Below are 6,467 nucleotides of genomic sequence, written 5' to 3' on the forward strand. Positions count from 1 at the left end.
GAGCGAAGCTGGAACTGGAATCATACCCGTACCAGCAGTGGTCTAATCCTGATCGTTCAACGGGGTAGTCGACGGTCAGCAAACGGGGGACCCCGGACGATTGCACGATGTGCGATCCTCAAGGGAAAGTGTTGGACCGAGTGCGGCGAATTCAGTGCAATCTTCTAATTTAGGAAATGTGCCGTACGATGATGAGCTTAAACGAGCGGTAATTTATTACGTGTAGCGTAGTGCAGTGGTTTTCGGCCGGGGGAGGATTTCGGGCAGCTCGGACAGGCATCGCGCTTGGACAGGCTACCGTTGGTTGGTTGGTTTGAGGGAGGTTTGCGGATCATACCGGAACGTGATATTATCGTCGTGTGTGCTTCACGCTGGAAGGTGATCGATGCAATGGGAAGAATCGACAGCATTGTGCAAACGTTTCTAACCTGGGGTTAATAACGATCGGTGAAGGAGATTATCGTGAATGAATAGTCTAAACAGCTTCTCGGTTGTTTCTGCTACTGATCGTGTGCCTGTCATTCATAAGATGAGTTTTTGAGTTCATTGCAACAGTCGCGTAACGCAACTAAGAATTCAGTGTGACAATTGAGAGATTTTCATAGGAAAAATTGCATTATTGATTAATAAAGTTTACGAAAGAATTCGATTAAATACAAGAAGTAATCAAACAAAAACTAGAATTTATGACATTTTTGCAACCCAACTGGACAACATCCGTTCGTTAGTCTAGGCACCGAACAGAATAGTACAATCAAGAGCACATCAAGACCGAAAACCTCCATTCGACATGGACCGTTGATTGTATTCAGCGATGAATTCAAATTTCTCCACGCGTTACCACATGAAGGCCATCGGTCCAGAACTAGCCGCTGGACAAGGGTTAGATAAGATTCCGGCTGTTCTAGCCACTACCTTCAAACACCGGAGACACTTTAGACGGGTGAGCATAAATTTCCAGACCAACCGTAATTTACACTTAAACCGACGGCCCTCGCTGGCTGGACGACATGGCCATCCTCTCTACCACCAATTGTTCCCTAGCCGTGCGCGTACGCGAAGATGTTCTGCGGCAAAGCCGCGCTAGCACAGCACACAACCGGACGATGATGATCATATCAAACATGATGATGGTCCGTTTTGCGATACGATCGCCTTAAGTGAAATGTCTTTTCTTTTAATCTCACTAATCTCGCGCGACCTAGCGCGAGCTGGCCATGCAAACTGTGTTGTGTGCGTGTATGTGTCAGTTTTGGCCAATGTGTATGGTGCTCGGTCGCATACGGGCAGCATTGAAGCAGGATGTGCTCATATTATTGACAATGGGTTTATGCATGTGCACACATTGGGTTTGTCAATAGGTGATTTCCGCTCCGCCCACTGCCACTCGGTCTCGGTACGGGAGTGTATCACCAACGGTTCTGGTCGTACTCATCGCGAACGGATGAATAAAGCGTGCCCGCTCGGAACATCCGAATGCGAGCGATGAATGAAAAGTAATCTGATCAATGAATGAACGATGTGTTCGAAGGTTTGATCGGTTGAGATTTATGATGCTTTGTAGCATCAATTGAATTATAGCAGCGTTGGATGATGTCGATGGAGTATGTAATCAGAGGAAACAATGTAGCATTAAAGACATGATAATGTCTTTCAATTTCTATCACACATTGATTTTATATCAAACATTTGAATGAATTAGAGCAAAAAACATAGAATGACTCTATTTTACTATTTTTCGTACGTTTTTCAACTGTGGAAACGATTATTTAAATTCATTCTTAGCACATATGATAACAAAATTATGACGAATTCTATAAAATTTAGCAAGTAATCAAACATAATAAGTGCTCATTTTTGCTATTTATTCATGCTACTGTATGGCTCATGTTATGTTGACAGTAAAGTTCAAAATAGTTATGTCACGCACTGTTCATTTTCGCACTGCAATCTCACGCACACCAACGTGTTTAGCACTGCACAATGTGACAAATGCAGCATAAAGCAAGGACACTTCTTTGGTAAAATTTCTCTATTTGTGGTTTTAATTTAATTCGATTAGTTTGTTTTTTTTTTAAATGTTATAGATTATTTTTTTATTGATTAATTAGATTTTTTTTTTTAACCGATTTGTTTCAGTGTGAACTATGAAAATATAAGTTTGTTAAGCTAAAGCACTTCAAAAATCCAGTATCAAATACACACGAATATTGTTATAAGGTTTAAAATTCATTTAGAATATTACCATTGATTTCGTGGAATAGCTACTACCATGAAATACTACCATTTGTCACATAAGCGTTAAACATCGATATCAATTCACAAAAAAATGGAAGTTAGAAAATCTGCTGGAGAGCATTGAGAAAGTAAAGAGAAAAAAAAGAAAATTGCTGAAAAATTTGGCATTTAAAATTTGCTGCAAATGTGGTGAAAGTTATGTAGCGAAATTTGAAACACTTCCAGAAATCCTTGGAAACCGCGTGGTGACCTCGTGGAAAGCGTACTATATTTGATGGTCGTATGCACGAGAATTTCCCTTCATTTGGATCCGGATGGAAAACAGCTTCCGTGAAATTAGTTGTCATCATGAAAATGATTATTAAACAATAAAATAAAATAAATTTAAAATTGATTAAAACAAATATGATAATTAAAATATCATTCAAATAGACGCAATCGATGTACGCTCCTGCTTTCGGCAGCTTGTTTTTGGTTTCATTTTTAAATAAAAAATACTTTATTTTCCCCCATTTTCTTGCATTTCACTGCTCCTTGTAGGAGCGTGTTGTGTATGTGTGTTTTTGTGTTTGAATGTTGCCGTGTAATAGTGTGTGTATTGCTGTTCATATTAATCTCCTGTCTAATAGTAGCATTGAGAATAATCATCAGGCCCCCCATCGCTGGGATCAGCGCGCGCCCAAATGGTCGGGGTTTTCCTTTTTTTCCCCCGCGATCGTTCTTTGAACTAATAACCTTCCTATATATGATTTTTTAAGTTGTATAATAGTTAATATTAATGATAATCATATTACAGTGAAATGTATAATTATCATAAATATATTCGTTTTTCCATTGTTTTTTCTTCTTTAATCCTTGCTGTTGTTTTAGTGTGTCGTTTCGAGTGGCATGTTTCGGAGCGTTCTGTTCTTGCTCTAGCGACTTTTAACAAGTTCAGCAGTTCCACAAACAAATGGCGTTTGTGTACTCTCTTGATCTTACTGTAAGGAGTTTTTTACGTTAATTTCCGTGTTTCTGTTCTATTCGGGTGTGTGTGTCTCTCTGGTATCTGGAACCGATCCTTTTCTCGACTCTGTTTTACTAATTACCATTTCGTTTCAGTTGCAACCGATCGGCTCACTTTTTTGTTTTAGAAAAAACCTAATGGCAATACTAACGGCGAACATTGAAAAATAATAAACATCGATAAAGCTTTCTGTAATTGTCTCCAGGTTTAAATTTTTCGACGGGAAAAGTTTTTGGTTTTAGGTGTTGTTTGATTGAAAGCGGAGGATCAACGGTCGTTCCTTCTGCCGGAACGTTCTTCTTTTCTTCCTGCTTACTGCGTCAATTTATCATATTTAATATACCATTGGGAATGGCATTGGGCATTAAACAACTTCGATTTGGAATCAATTTCATCAGCACCGCACTCGTTGACGTTCGAGGGACGACTCTATTTTTCTTCTTCCGCACTCGATCCATACGACTCAAATACACGACTCAGCCGTGTAGCAGGCTGGGTGAAAAGTATCACATTCTTTTTTTTACATAAATGCACTATTGCACACCCAATATGGCCATCCCTTGTTGGGTGGGGAGGATCTGCTTTTGTGTAATACATTCTCGGCTTTTTTCCTCTAATTATTTGCATTCTACCAGAAGTAGAGCACACTAACACGGGTAAAGTGAAATGAAAAATAATAATTTGAAATTAAAATGAAATTTTAGCGTAAATAAGTTAGCCAGACAAAATGAAAAAAATAATAATGGTTGAACGGTGCGCTAGAAGCCATCAATTTTCCTACGCTGATTGCATTGCTTTAGTTAAGCTTTTCTAATTCCAGACGGAAAAATGTCCAACTAATCGTTTTCCTTCCTATCGCAAAGTTACTCTGCGCAGTGCAAAAGCCTAAACGCTCCAAATAGTTGCCTAAACTTTCTTTACCTTGTCTCTTGCTTTCTTTCATTATAAATGTACATAAATTTCTTCGTTTAGTGGTACTACACCTTCTGCTACCAGCCGGCCTCGCCCTTCTACTTGCTGTGTATTTTTATTACTTTAACTATTTGCTCCGTTCGGTTGCATGTGGGTGTGAATTCTTTGTGAATAGTTATAGCTTCTGCTTTCGGTTTGCTTTAGCTGGCAAGAGATTAAATGTTTGCTATGAAATACGCTTCAACGCTCCCCTACTCACATTTCGATCCTCAACCGAGCGGGTGGAGGGAGCGTTATGGATTGTTTTGTTAGGGTTTACTTTTTCTCAACGTTTTAATGCTTTTGCTTACTTACTTATCGTAATTAACTCCCATTTTGGTTCACTTCTGTCCACTAGGCTTCGCAAATGTGTGTTTTCTTTTATTGTGTTATTTCTATTTTCCACTCTTTTATAAGTTTCATTACGCGTTTTGTCGCAACACAGTCGCACATTCGCTTGGTTTGTTGTTTTTCGTTTATATAGTTATTTCCTTTGTTTTTCTTTTATTCTCTAACTAATTGAATAGATCTTAGGATTTAAATAACGCCCCGCACGCTTTCACCCTTGTTAGTCATTTTTCATTCATTTAATCGACATTTTTGTTATAAGGTTTATAAGTTCTGTGAACTGCACGAGAAACAAACCGGAACAAACCAGTTTTACAAACAGTAGATAAACATGTTTTTCCCTCTTTGAGTTAATCCTGCTATTTGCAACATGGCCTCTTTTTAAATTCAGTTTTTCACGGAGGGAAATAATACACAAACTTATTTGTTTTCATTAAATGGTTGAAAAACTAATGCTTGAAAAAGAAGTTAGTTTTTAATTGCAATACTTATTCGTTAAACAATAAACAGAACATTGTTAACATAAAATATTAAATTGCACAACGCTTAATAAGTTCAATAAATTATTAGTTTTAGTATAACATTCTACGAAAAACCAACTGTCATTACCAATTCAATATCCATCTCAATGACTTTTTGTGTTTTTTCTACGTTTGTTTTATGTACATGTTTTGTCAGTCATCGTTTTTAAAGTTGAAAAACTAAACAAACTGGTATTTGCTCTTACCTGTTACGTTCGCACCTTGCTTCTCCTGGCTTGTTGACTTGTTGTGTGTTTTCGTTTGGTCTTAGCTTTTAGCCTTGGCTTGTTTCGATTCTTTTTCTTTGCAGTGCTATTTCTCTTGCAGGCTTTTCTAGTCCCACCGTTAAAGAAGAACGATTTGCCATGGGTTTTATGTTGATTTTACGTCTTTCTTTTATTGTTTACTCATGTGTTTTTTCATGTTTCATTTTCATCTTCAACATTGCATTCCAGCTTTCCCCAGCGGCCAGTTTAGCACGGTAAAACATGGTATTAATTTCTATTACCCTTTTTCTCCTTTTTCCCATTCTGTTTGTTAATCTTCTCCCGCTTACTCAATGTTAGATTTTCGGTTTATATATTAATTTGCATTACTTTTGTGTTTCCCTATGTTTTAGAACGAAATGAAACGGGCACGTAGTTTTTTTTCGCATGGCTTAGTTTGAAGAGTATGATTACTTATGAACATTAGGAAATGGAAAGGGGGAGAGTAAATAGTATAATTCGAAAGCGTCGAAAGAAAGAGGAGATTAATCGTTAGTGTGTTGATTAGGGGGTGTGTGTGTGTGTTTGTGGTGGCAAATTTTTCACAGACCTGTAACCGTGGCCCTTAAAAGTGTTCGCCAGCCATCTTTACTGTTCCCACTGGTTGGTTGTTTTTTTGTTATTGGATGAAATTTTAAATACCGTTCACTTATAACGTGTATAGCAGAGAGCACAATAGTTGGCGTGAATTTTGGGTAGGTATGAGAAAAAGAGATCCGAATGATAAGTGTTAGTATGAGATGAGAAGGAAAAGTGTGTCCATTAAATGAATCGTCTTGGCGCGTGTGTGTGTTTGTTTTTTACGTCTATTCGAGGCTTCCGAGGCCCATTACAATATGGCCTTTTCTTAATGACCGGGGCGTACTTATTATGCGGGTGAGTGTGGGTGAGTGTCACTAGAAAAGAAAACTCGCCTTTCCTTGTTAGCTGGCGGGTGAAAATAGGCAGAGGGATGTTATTGACGCTGTAAACGGTTCTATCAAAACATATGGCTCTTGGGGTTCCTCGGGCATTGTGGAGGTGTTGGGTGTGTAGTTTCTTTTTTCTTCGCTTAACAATCGGTAATACTTGCAGCAGCACCTACCTATCCCACTATCAACAAGCATTGAACTGTTATCAAAGCGTTACGCGACCGTG

This window comes from Anopheles moucheti, chromosome 3 (assembly GCF_943734755.1).
Source record: "Anopheles moucheti chromosome 3, idAnoMoucSN_F20_07, whole genome shotgun sequence".
NCBI lineage: Eukaryota > Metazoa > Arthropoda > Insecta > Diptera > Culicidae > Anopheles > Anopheles moucheti.